The 14,441-nt window shown below is 40.2% G+C and overlaps 1 protein-coding gene across 1 annotated transcript in view; it reads right to left on the bottom strand.

The window, feature by feature from the left end:
- golga7bb (golgin A7 family, member Bb) overlaps positions 1-14,441 on the bottom strand; it is a 223,120-nt gene that overhangs the window by 53,226 nt on the left and 155,453 nt on the right. The gene's annotated exons all lie outside the window — the stretch shown is intronic.

The following is a 14,441-nucleotide window of genomic DNA, read 5'->3' as shown; positions in this document are numbered from 1 at the left end:
ATTAGTGCTATAATAACTTTTGTAGCAGTGAGCAAAAGTGCATTACAGCACTAAGAATACAGAAGTGCTATATTGATACCCCAGGAAATAAAAAATATATGGGATCGTTATTAGTGAGAGGCAATGGCAGTCCCTAGGGAAAAACTAAAAATGAATAGGGTTTTTATTACACTGATATCCTACAAAGGAAGGTTGATTCTGGTGCAAAGTGTCCATGCTGTGGTGACTCATAGCCCATATGTTAGAAAGTGCTCCTATTAAACATTTATCAGAGTCCACTTGGATGTACTATATTGCCACTTTTATTCCTTTCAAAGATAGAGAATTCTTCCACTACGCTTGGTTTGAATTTTTTACAAGGTTGACTTAAAACTGAAATATGTGACTAAAAATGTGGCAGCCAGATAAAAGCTCACGTATTTGTGCTGCTGACGCTCCAGAGGACAGGAAAATGTTTTTGATTATATAAAAAAGGACTTGGAAGATAGCCAGCGAAACCACTGTCATGATGCTATTTTTGGGTAAAGCTCTCATTTTCCTTCACTCATTTGACATCATGAGTCATGACATGTGCTGAAATTAGTCACATTCTCTATCACTACAATACACATTCCCTGAGGTATGCTTAGATCACATTCCTGGCAAAGATCCCCGGATGATATGCACACGCAAGCATGTAGACACACACTAATTTATCCACAAAGACACAGCAGCAGCCAGCTATTATGAAAGGAAACAGAATCCAAGAAGAAGATGGAAGAGCTTAAACAAAATAAGAATTATGCAGAACTAATATTATTTGCCAGGATCCTGCTGCTTGCTCCAGATTGCTTGAAAAGATGCGTATCTAATCACACATTGGCACAGATTCCTTTGGGGTGTGTGTATTTATACACACATTCGCATGTGCATATGAAAGTGTGTGCAAATGTGACTGTGTGTATCCCCCCTACAGCATTCTCCAGTGTATTTTCTCCTCAAGGCTTTCAGACACACATACACAAACCCTCAGTACACACTCATCACATCACATAAACCTAAGCATAAGGAAACACTATATTTCAGCTGATGCAACTCATAGAAATGTATATTTTAACATGGACTCAGGAAGTGGACTCAAGCAGTCTTGTCAGGCTGTGATGTTCATTAGAAAGCAAAACTGATGAAAAACAGTGAGATGACTAGCGGGGCAAAAAAACAAGTCCTCCAAAATGCACAACAAAATATGTCCTTGCTGTCTAAAACAGCCCACATGAGCGTTTTATGACTGTAGGAAGACATTGTTTGTCAGTGCCTTCCAAAACTGTAACAAAAGCGTTTTCTGATCTGCCACCATTATGGTTGAGTTTGGGTTTAGTTAAGACACAAAAATAACTTGGCTAATGTGAGGGAACCTTTATTGTCATGGCTAAAAGAACAATTTGGTTAAAGTTGGGGGAAGATAGAAACCAATCTTGACTGCTGGTATTGGAAAAGCGAAACAAACAGCGGTCTCCTGTGTCAGTCACACACTTCATCCATTCATCCACCCCAACATTCTCCCTATGTGGTTTTGCTATATATGTCTACATACGCCTTTGCTCCTCACAGATAAGACTCCTAATTCAGTGGGTCACAAGAGGTCCTTGTCAGACAAGCACACATTGTTTCAGGCATTTGAACAAACAATTGATATATTTGATTTTCTTGGGAGGACAGACTCAAAAAATGTAACGTTTGGCCTGAAGCTGGGCTAGGGGGTGGCAATGTCAATATCAACTAAATCAAATGGGTTTATCAGACTCAGCTTGTTTGGCTCAACTCAATGTTTGTGACACTTGGCACAACTTTCACTAGTGTAAGCTAAGTTAAAGGCTAAGGCTGCTACAATAAGCATATCAACATGTCAAAGGCAAATTCTTAATATGCGTGTTGTCTTAATATGCAAGAAGTGGATGTTAACATGCTGATGTGTACCATGTTCGCATACAAATGTTAACATGCCAACATGCTCACATTCAGCATGTTCGCATGCTAATGTTAGCATTAATCTAAAAAAAAATACAGCTTAAGTTGACAAGGATTCAGTCATCAATTTCAGTGATGTCTCGTCAACAACTGGAAATTTTGATCTTTTGGTGGCACTGGATGAAAACTCAATAAAGTCAGTGGGATTCACCCTCTGGGCACCTTGAATGTCCGTTCTAAATTTTATAGCATTCCATCCAAATTTTGTTGAGATAGACTGACATTGCCATCCTTAAAGCAACGCTGCTAGCATGTCTAAGAAATATTGTAGCAAATGTGAAAAAACAACTTGGCAACACTAAGAAGGCTTTCACAACAGGGACCTGGGCCCAGATCTGAGTCCAGTTTGTTTGATTAGTGTGAAGACTGTGTATTGCCCAGGTCCACTTTGAAAAGATAGTTTTGGTTCATCTGTACTCAGGTACGGTTCACATCAGGTGTGAAAACTACTGCACCAAAACACGGAAGCTGACTGCTATTTAGAATGTGATCTCATAACTATTCGACTGTCCCGTTCAAACTCGGCCGCAAAAGGATCTCTCTGAGAGGGTTGTTATTGATATTTTTGAGACAATGTCAACAACAGTACGCAGAGTGCAAAGGTCGACTCCATTGTATAGGCTTGGGATCTTGCGATCGTTGCACTTTTCTACAATGGAGCACAACATAAACAAATGTTGTGTAGTTGATGATGCGAGTGTACTCTTCTTCTTCTTTGTGTTTAGTGGCGGGTCGCAAACAAACTAGGTGCATAGGCTACCGCCACTGACTGTATCAGAGTGTGTAAATATGCAAGTGCACTTGGGTATAGAACAACATTACTAATATGAAAGCTGAGCGGCGGAGGAGTGGAGAGGGGGGACAATCATACTCTGTCATGGTATGAAGCAATCGTACCTAATATGAAAACACCCTCAGCTGACTTCTGGAAGAATCTTCTTCATTTCACCAACAGCAATCAGCACTGTGTGATTTACAGAATGTGTAACAAAAGAAAATCTATTATACTCTACAAGAAGCCTCCAGAGGATGATGCACCTCCAGCACAGAAGTAAGCTTCTCACATTGTAATCCAGAAAGCCTCTTTTATTCAAGGGGGATAAAGAAACAGAGTTTTTAGTCATTTTTTACCATTTAATCAATGTTTTGCTGTTCTTAATTGTATTAACCATTTTAAACCTTTATGTAGGTTTTAAATTATATACTTTTTTTATGTTACGAAACATTTTTTTGTGACTGAGAAGTTTTAACTAGTTAATGTGTGTGTTTGTCCGTGTGTGTAGGGTTGTCACAGAAATGTAAATTTGGTCACAAGATTGACGCATATATTTATATTTGGTTATATGTTGACTGAGATAGAAAAGACACTGGGTCTTCTTGGTTTTGGGCTGATTGTCTTTTGGGTTACAAGCGGATGTAAGCAGACTGAAGAAAATTATTGGGTTGTTACATTCAAATTTCCATCATGGCTGAACATATGCATTCCTATTCATATTGAGAATGTAATGAAAGAAGATGCCTTCATTTTACATCACATTCTGGTCTTCCAGTATATCTGAATCTGCACTTCAGCAGAAAATAAGAACTTTGCCGCGGCCTTAGATTATCATAATAACACGTAGCACTGTACACACACACACCGCAAGCCAATATCGCCCTTTTCACATTTCATACTTCATGAAATATTTATTTCAGCAAAACATTCTTGGTTTCCGCTTCACTCCAAAACTGCCAGTTTCTATTTGAAGTTTATGCTGTGAAATGTTGAAGATGGTGATACTGACCCTGCAATGAAAAGAGGAAAAAAAAAAAAAAAACAAATATTCAAACTATTACTGCGGTTTCTTTGCTCTCGTGTCCTTAGACTCGCAATGTTAAGGTAATGTTAAGCCCTTTCTCATGGTTTCATGGTTAATGTGGTTTTGACTTATTGGGTTGAGCAATTCGTCACCTGTGCAGTGGCAGATTGTTCACCTTGCCAGTCTTTACACTTCATACAAAAACATTTTCTTAGACTTTCTTGCTTCCATCTTTTAGTTGTTTAGGAGAAAATGGACCAAAAATTTTTTAACTTTTATGGTACTTTTGATAACTATTTTAATCCCTCTTAGCTTTTGTTAGAAAGCCATGTTTACAGCCATTTACATATTTGAGGACTCAGGCCTTGAACTTTGCTTTGTTTTTGTGTGCAGGAAACTCTTAAATAAATCCACATGAGCCCGTAAACATTTGAGGCTATTATTTTCCTATTCAGTGTCAGTATCACTTTTGTTTTAGTTGTTTGTGACCATGCCGGACAACAGATCCAAAATACTTGTGTTGGTTCACATGTGTGCAAGAGGGTCAAGTTTTGAATTTAGTCTAGTGAAGAATCTGTGTTTGTTTGTGTGTTTGGTTGTCATTGAGAAGTCTTCATTTGTGCCTTTGTGTGTCTGTGTGTGTGTGTGTGTGTGTGTATATGTGGGTGACTGTGCCGTCCAGGAATGCTGACCTGTCCCTCGTCTTGGCAATCAAATTTTAAAATGCTTAGAGCAGATTGTATTTCCTGGGAGGTTTGCATTCCTCAAACCGACAGACTAAATTATTCTCCTCTGGTGACATCTGAGCACTGGAGTGGATTTGTTTATGTAGCGCCTGCTTGTATATGTCTTACAGTGTCAACAGCTTCTGTTTTTACATGCACACGCTATCTGTGCAAAGAGAGATGCATGAGATTTGTGCTCACCGTTTTCTCTCTATCTGCAAGTCCTCTGGGCATTGCGCCATGGCAAACACCCTTCTCCTTTTGACTTAACCGCAAGTTGTGAATTTCTCTCGCACACAATTACACAGATTTTGTCAGAGGAGCACAGTGAAAGGGATCTTGTTTTCCTCCAACATGACAGGAAATGAGAAATCTCAAACCAAAAAAATATATTAACTTGGAATCTTTAAAAGCAAATAAACATCTCCTCAAATGCCTCCCAACATTTTGGATACCGAAGTTGAACTAAATAAGACTCCACAAGTCGTTTTCTTCGCTGGGTCTGCACTTGGAACCGTCTGCCTCACATCCTCCAGCTTTCACAAGTACAGGCTGGATTATTTAGTGTCTGTGTGGCCTTTCAACAGTTGGATGAGTCCCTCGCCTGGTCCTGCGGGAATGTCGATCTGTCCCTCCTGCTGGCAATGAAATCTTGGTTGAAGACTTTTTTGTTTTCAGAGCCAGCGGATGTTCTCGTATCTGATATCAATGCTGGCTAAGCTTAATAGGATTTTGGTTCACTTTTGCACAAGACGTTGTCAAAGTAGTTTCATCATTTGGGTTCATACGTCATTACGGGAACAAAATCAATCACCTCTGAGACCAGATGAGTAGAAGAAGTATGAGGGATGATTTGGAAGAAGTAAAATAATCTCCTCACACTGACCAAGGAACCACATCACCAGCTGCAAAGAACAGTTGGAAATGGGAGCTGATGAAAAGGATGAACAAATGGCAAGGGAGGAAGAGGCTGATTATTGGATATTTGGAAGAGAAAGAGCAGAGAGGAGGGAGACTTGCGTTTGGGAGTTACATAAAAGTGAAACAGTGGGTGCTTGTTTGTTCTTAGTGAGGATTAACACAAGGAAACCAAAAAAGGCAGACGTTCTGTATGTTCTCTGTCGGGCCAAAACACAATCAGAAGTGATGAAAAACTTCTTATTTGTGATAAAACACATATTATTTCATGACTGCTCTCTAGTAACAGCTGAAAAGAGAAAAAATGAGACTCGGGCATGAAAGGCAACTGAACTGTATATTAAACCAGCTGTATGGAAATACGTATTAATGTGAGTGAGGCTAAAGATATTAATGCAATTGAATGGGACAGCTGGAATGGCAGGGTGACACATCTTCCTCTAATAAATGTCACATCAAGGCAAAGGAAGAATAAAAGGGGGGAGGAGGGGAAAAAAAGATAAAAACAGAAATATAGAAAGACAGAGAGGAAATGATTTGTGCGCACGTAATCCCCTATGAGCGACAATATTGTTAATTTATCAGCGAGGAAGATAATAACACACGACAGCCGGTTTTGAGGTAGTTTGTAGCTCCAGGAGGAATTGACGTTATGCTAATTTTGTAGGAACAAATAGAGTAGATTAGGATTAAAAATGACACTGATTTCAATGTTTCTATGCTCAGTTATAAGCGTAGAAGTAGTTGTGCAGCATTTGTTCCCCATCGCACCATAAAGGCATTATTCATAAGCTTGACATTCTCGCTATAATAATGACAAATGACATGCAGTGGTTATGACTATATTTTCCTACAGACTGACACAAACACTTTATCTTGTTCCCACTTTAAAATGCCACCCGTTCACAGGCTTTTCACTGTCTGTCTAAATAATAATATTTTCAGTATATGCTGTGGCGACAACCGTGGTCCTTCAGTGCCGGAAGGAAGCGGGTGAGAGAAATGAGATAAGCAAACAGATTCCTGCCTATATGGTTCACACGCACACTGGTGCACTGCCCATATAGAGACACATTCAGCTGCGTTTAAAGAGACACAGAGAGAGAGAATACACGGTCACATGTCGGTCGCGGCTCATCGTAATTCAGTGCTTTAATCTTCATGCTTTGTAATATCATGAAGGTAGATTTCTAAAAAGGCTCACGGCGCAGTAAAAAATCCAGAATCCACCGGGCTCGGTTCTCATTTAAGGTTCCAATTAAATGCTGACCTCGCTATTAATAAGATTTTTATTTTCTCCTCTGACTTTCTGCTCAGAAAAACAGCCCTGTAAAATAGTTGACAGGTCTCTCGGCTCCTGCAGGTTTGAGATGGACACATGTGGAAAGGCTTTTATAGCAGAGAAAACATCCCAGTCTGCTGGTGCATTGAGACTCACATAGCTTCCCAGTGAGCTAGTGGAACTCACAGCATGCTTACAGAAGTATATGTCTGGTTTGTTGCCATGGTTTCTCTTACCTTTGCGGTTGCTACTATGTCTTGTAAAAGAAAAAGAAAAAAAAAAAAAGTCCCAAAAATAAAACTTATTACTAAGGCATGAGGGGTTTTTTCCTTAAAATTAGCTTCTTTTGCAGTGGAAATACATTCATGAATAATCAATGAGTTCGCTTTTCAGAAAAAGAAAAACATGCACTCCTGTGTTGCTCTGCGACTTTACAAGTACAGTTTTTTTTGATTTGTCGTCTATTACTATTTTCAATGTTGCTTGATTTGAGACAAAAACCGAAGTAAATTCTTTGTGTCGGTGCTGTCTTTGCTCGTGCGGTGCTGTTTGATCAAATGCAACACCATCATCGCTCAGAGCCAAGCATCAAAGCCACCCTGCATGATTATTAAACAGCGGCCATGGGCTCACAAAAAGACATATTAATGGCTACAATACAATGATGTGATTTTATGCTCTGGTTAAGGGATTCTTCAGCTTGTAAGTGCTAATTGACGTTTCGGCTAAACTTGCTGCTTTCTGCTCGGGTGAATCTGCTTCTTATTTCCAAACTGAGCCGTCTCAAGAAGCTGTTGCATTCAAATGAAACAGTTTGGATCATTTGGAATTTCTGTGCTGTTTGTTTTGGTTTCATGACACAAAAGAAGCAAGAGTGTATTTGGAGAAAGGTTTGTGATACATAGCCCAACAAAATACAGTACACATACGAATTGTTTTTTACAGTGTCTTTACAGATTCAAAGCAGATATGAATCATTTCCAAAGAACTAAAACTAAGTTTCCATGAATGCTGCATCTACAGTATGATTTTCCGCCTGCTGGTATTAACCCAGATTACGCTCAGCAGTATTGATTATGATGAGAGGAATTGAGTAAATTAGGCACACACACACACACGTAGTGCCACTCACAGTGCAGTGAAAAAATTACAGGAAAAAAGGGCTTTACGCCAATAATGAAGGGAGAAGTCCCTGCCAGGAGGCAGATGACGCTGTATTACTCTTCCCTGCCAGGAAAGAGAGATAGGGGAAAGAGGGAGAGGGAGACAGAGAGAGAAGACTCTGTTCTTCTTACATAATAGGTGATTTTAAGAGTATTGAGGCTCCCATGTTCACTCCATCTTTGAATGAATGCAGGGGTGAGCGGAGGACACCAATACCGAAATAAAAGAGTTCTCTACTCAACTGATGACAGTCCTGGCTTTTAAGCATTTCGTCTACATTGAGCTCCCGTCCCCGTACGGTGCTCTACAAATATTGGCAGCACACAGTGAGATGCTAGACACAAAAGGTTGACTTGTTAAACATACAAAAATTTATGAGCTTTGAGGCCTTTGCACAGTAAAGCCCTGTCAGTATCACTGACAGGGCTTTACTGGTGACAGGTGATACTACAGCAACGAGTGTGAAAACTGTTGGATTGAGCCCCATGATAGAGTGCTCTGTAATGTAGTGGAGTGTAATGATACCACCACCAGCAGCCGTCCTACTGAGAGAAGAAAAATGAGCCTGTCAGGGGGAGAGAAAAGAAAAAGACAGATGAAAAAAAAAAAAAATTCCCCCCTCAAAGTTCTGATGTGCAGTTTGGCTGTAGATCTGCTTTTCGCAGCCAAGTCTCTGCACAGATTAAAATGCACTTATTCCATCAAACATCTCCAGGAAAGCAGCCTGCCAGTTATCTGCCTGTTTGTTTTTTTTTTTTAAGGTGGAACCAGGCTCTTTCCGAAATCAGGACTGAGAGCAGGTCTGTGACGTTCGTGCAACAAAAAAAACACAGGTGGTTTTGTATAACTGTCACAGTAACGCTCTTAAACGTTCACAAAATTAGCCTCATAATTGCGAGTAAGTAAAGTAAAAGTTTCCAGAGAAAGAGACACTAATGCATGTCCCCTGCATTAAATCAGACAGTAACACTGCGTTCACTCTTACCATATGAAAATGACTGTAATCATAAATGAAAGTGAGGGTTCGGGCCGTATGCCAACTGTGTCTTGTTCTGGCCCATGGTGAGAGCAGAATTTCAGGCAGTTGGGAAGCTTATTTCTTGCTGTGACTCAAATACAGAACAGGCTGGTGGAGTCTATAGTTGAAGGTAAAATGAAGCCAGCCAGTTTCCTGCTTTCAGATGGCAGAGCAGATGGTGGAGTCCTGAGGGCCGATGCTGCAGCCTGTCATCCAACTTTCTATCAACAGCACTCATTTCCTCGACATTTAGTGGTAGCAGGTATGACTTAGCGCCGCTTACATGCAGTACAAGATGTTTTCACACAAATACACATGTAGTGTACACTGAAATGCACATGTACGGCACCGTTTAAGGTCTGTTTGCATCATAAAGCATCCTGTATGATACTTAAACCCGGGCAGATTTAAGTAAGACAAAAGCTATGGATGTAATTTTGATTTGTAACAGTAAGTCCAGGACAGGTCAGCCTGAGGCCAAAGATCAACTGTGTCCACTGCCCCCTCTAGTGGACGTCCACAGATAAAAGCAGAGTGATGCAAAATGATAAATGTTTGGGGAAAAAGAAGACAAGGATACAATAATGCAAGTTTATCCCTTTTCCTCAGAGCAAAACTAATATTTAGAGCTGTGTGGTTTGGGTGTTTGTGAAAAAAAATCCCTCAGATAAAGAGAGACTTAATCAGTGATTGATTATCCGATACACAATATCTGTAATTCTTTTTCCATGCATCAGCGTTTGGGAAATGAACAACATTAAAACAAAAAAGAAAAAAAGCAGAATTTGAGACTAATAACGGAAAGAACAGAAGGGCTTGTATTATTCTATCATCTCGGCAAAAATGCAGAAGGAACTTAATATATCCAGCAGGATTGTCTTTGCCTGTTTTTAATAAACCGCCATCTTTGGTTTCGGTGACACAATTAATGTTTTAATGATATAATCAAAACATACATTTTGGACTATTAAAGGGAAACAGTGCCTCAGTTCTCAGGGAGAAAGCCAGAGAATGTGAGCCAAGGATACTGAACACTTTGACGCAGCACACGTACAGTATGTTATCAAGCATGTTATCAAGAATATACTGAAAGGAACTTGGGATGGTAGAAGTGTACTGTTGTTTGTAATATAATAACTTTTGTTCTCTTTTACACCTGCATGGAGAGCCACTGCTCTGCCCAGAGGAAGCTCTTATCAAAATCAGTCAGAAAAAGAGAAAACAACTGATAAAAGAACAGATAAAGATTTGTCCGCGTCACATCTAAGAAGACAGGAAAACCAAAGTAGGCCTTAACCCATGACAAGTAAAAAAGCAGCAACTCCTGACAGCTTGGAGGCATTTAAATACCCCTTTTAAAAAATGAAACAATGAACATTGCTACACTCTGTTGGAAGGTGAACGTCAGGCCTCATTAGACACACACACAAGCTTGCGAGCACGAATGAAAACACTCACACAGACACACAAACAATACTGCAGACTTATACACACAGGGTTTTTATATTATCACAGCTACTTGGAAACGGCCACACAGAAAAGAGCTTTGCCCACTTCTTCCCAGAACTGTTGGCTACTTTATTCAAGCTTAATCAGAGCAACTGAAGTGTGTGAAAGACAGATACAGAGGCAGACAAAAAAGACAGACATGCACCCGAGCTTTAAGTTCATTTCTTTGTTAATCAGAAAAATCTCTATAGACGCAAGAATCATTTACCAACACCAAACATGAATTCTTACATAAAGAAACATGATGGTAAAGAATAAAAGTAGATAATAACTCTAATTTTCTCTCCACTCTTCTTTCCTGGCTGGCTCTACTTTTTCTCTCTCTCTCTGTCTGGAGTGCAATTTAGAGATATTCTTCTTCCGCTGTTCCTCTTCATGTGCTGCCTCTCCCTCTCTATCTCCTCAGCCATCTTGCTGTCTTTTCCAGTCTTCTGTTGCTTTGAAGTGCTTTGTGCTTTCCACATTCAGACGGGAAGGGCCAAACGCAGAAATGCTGCTAATTACAGCAGAGAGTGTGTGTGTGTGTGTGTCTGCACATGTGTATGATCATCAATTCCCCTGCCTCGCTATATCTAATTACACCGTGTCATGTCTTCTCCTGTCACTCCCTCAGTCCTCAAAACAGAGAATAGATATGTATTTCTATTTTTTATCCAAACCCCTCTAGCTTGAATTTTTCTCTATTATGACGATCCTTCCACCTGTCCTGTACTAGCACCATATACCATAGCTACGTAGGGTGGCCCCGGACCAGATCAGAGAATTTCTTGGCTTGTGTACCTTTAATCAACCAGTCGTTTTCCAAACTGTAAGAGCGAGCCCAGATTATTTTTAGAGCCCACCTGGGTCTTAGACTCAGGAAATTACACCTTCTCCTGTTCTCTGACTCAAAGGAACATGAGCTCTAACTGTCCTCCAAATATCCCGTCACCTCCTAACAGTGATGGAGACAAACTAGCGTACTTGTCAGCCATAGGCAGAAATCTATTTGACATTTTCAGGGAGTAAAGGAAGGGAAAGAGAGGTGAGACCACAGCGGGAGTGAGGAAAGCAAACATAGTGAGGAGGAGGCACATTTGTTCTACAGTGTTTTTGGCAGCACGGCCTCGGTGTCCATATGTTAGAAGAGCTGGTTCACATTTTGATGGACAGTAGAGGGGATAAAGCATTCAAAAAAAAAAAATATGGGATGGGTTTACTGCTGGAGCCAATTGTGAGAGCATTTCTTCTGGAGGCACAAGCACATACAGAGACTCTAATAAATTTGTCTGGGATCTTGCAGAAAATGAAAACAGGTTATTGCATGTGGTTCTGTAGCCGTGCAGGGGTTCACACTCTGCCAAGATTCCACTTTAAAGGTTTACAGTGAAAGTATGAGTTTTTATAGAGGTGAACGCTTCATTTCCAGCAGCAATAATCGATCTCCATTGATGAAGTGTTCCAGACACTTGTCAGAATCAGATCATCTGACTGAGTTTGTGCAACTGCGAAACAAGCAAGAAAAAACAACGGAGCCCTATTTAAATTAATTTACAATTCATTTCCACGTGGAAATCTTACCCTTAATTTATTAATGGCTATTTTTGGTTCAGAGCATATGAAATTTAGTTAAGACAGTGCAGGTGTTTGGACAAAGTGGTTACTGTATGCTCATAGCTCTACAGCACCGTGGCTAATGTATAATGCACCGTATCCAATGGAAACAATTAGTCCTATAAAAAAGCTACCGTATACATTCAGGATGACAGCAGGTCAGGTACAGGAAGGGAGGAGTCAGTCTCAGGGCAGTTGTAACTCTAAATATAACCAGACTGCAACTCTAATCATAACAGTGACCCAAGAAATGAGGAGCGTGACAGACAATCGCAGAATCACAGAGGGATAGATTTAGGGGGGGAACGATCAAGAGAGCTCTTCAGCACCTGCCAGAGGGACAGAAAGAAAATCTCTCAGCACCCAGAATGGACATGAATAGATGGAGGGAGGAGAACAGCTGTCTTGTGACTCAGAGCCTGCCCTTAAATCTGCTGTCACAAGACACTTGTGCTGTCACCGAAAAAAATGAGAGAAAAGCCCCAAAGGATACAGCAACTAATAGCTCTTCCTTGTAGTCTCATCTAGAAGATGAAACTGAAACCATTCCCCATCTGGATGGGTTTAGATTAATTACAGTAAGTACCGAGTTTAGCCTGCTAATCTAATATGACACGACACAGAGAGACAGGGAGGGAGAGAAATTCCTAAACTTTTGTCTGGGAAATGCCAGTAATACCACAACAGAGGCTATATTGTAAATCCATCCAAAAACAGCTTATACTGTATGATCTTTGGAGCTTCGAAGAGTCTGTTTCTACTGTATAGGGACCAGAGCCACTCAGGTTGTTTTCTCACCTTGCTGAGACAGATCTGTTTACCACCAGGACCACGCTCACACACATTACAGCCTGCAGTGCTTACACACAACCTTTATGGACACGTGGCGACTCTCATGACTGCAGGCTCAGTCTCCTGAATATGGTGTGAGAGAACATCATGTTTGGTCATGTTATTTAGAAGGAAAAACATGCCTGTATGTGCTCGTATAGTACTCTACATACACGCAATACAAGCACACTGTAATATTTTCATGCACACACGTTTTCTTGCCAAGCAAAATTGTTTCCATTATTTTTTAGGTGGATTCTTTGTGTTCATTTCTTGTGAAGGAAAGGAAAATGTTAGTGTTTCTCTCTGCATGAGTATCTGTGTGTGTGCGCCCACATAAAAAGGCCATCGTGCGTCTACCCTGACAGATGGCAGTGTGAGTCACTGGACACAATACTCTATAAAATCACTGTTAACAACACAGGAAAAAAACTAACAATGACAAATACAAAAATACCCTGAAGCAATAATTCCTCAACTGTGGGTCAAGACCTGAAACAGACAGACCATCAGTCACTAACTTATCACGATGTTACCAGACCTTGTATATGTCATCCATAACATATAGTAACACAATTTAAAGACAAGTTCCTCCACTGCAAATTGAATTGTGTGGCAATAACACGAATTCAATGCATTTGGCTTATGAAAGTGTTGATGAAAAAATGTATTTGGTTTATATTTAAGTTTAAACATCCTATGTGACATGTTTAAGTTTAGGCGGCTCTACATACACCTTAAACCTTTAGATTAAATTTAAAGTTTCGGCAACAATAATTTAGTTATGGTTAGAGAAAGATTTTGGCATCTTAAAATAAGCAAATGTTTTGTTAAAAAAGTTTTATTCTATTAAAAATGTAACATTTCCTGAAATTCAAGGGGACCACAATGACAAAAACACATTTAACTGTGATTCACCAATTAAGTAACAATGTGTTATTTGTGTAGAAATTTAATAAATATCATTTTTATTTCTATTTTTCTTCTCTTTTCAGCAGGTACCCAAAGACAGAAGTATATCTGAATGAGGTGCCAGGGGCGTTGGGTGAAGTTTAAGAACCTCTGATGTACTTTATTGCTTTTTCATACTCGACACAGCAGCTCTCAGGCTTGTACAACAGACCGCGCTGTTGAATTCACCCACAGATCATCTGAACAGTGCAATAATGTTTCAAGTTCTCCTTGTTACACATTTTTGCACCTGTGAAATTGGTTGGATTGGCGTAGATTACCTTGAATGGGACTTCAGTGAGCAGAGCAGCAGGCACTGCCCTGGAGCCAGCCCAACACATGCCTGTCTAATGGCTGTGATATGTGAGTGGGACAGAGCACGCTCTGCACACTGCGCCTCATTGATGAAGACGGGAAGATTTTCCTCTGACCAGGCATGGAATAGCCAGGTGGTCTGCCCTTGACATTTTTCATCTGTGCAAATTGGTATGTGTGGGGTAATGTGCATGAGACAGAGAGACAGAGAGACATAGAGAAAGTGAGAGAGAGGAGAGAATTATGCTTTTCTTATTCCAAAGTTTGTGTTGTCCAAAACTAGCATAGGTGTATGGTAACCAGACTGGAAGCGGACAGATGAAGTGGTT

The sequence above is a fragment of the Thunnus maccoyii genome, chromosome 14, assembly GCF_910596095.1.
Source record: "Thunnus maccoyii chromosome 14, fThuMac1.1, whole genome shotgun sequence".
NCBI lineage: Eukaryota > Metazoa > Chordata > Actinopteri > Scombriformes > Scombridae > Thunnus > Thunnus maccoyii.
This window is presented reverse-complemented; position numbering and strand designations above follow the sequence as displayed.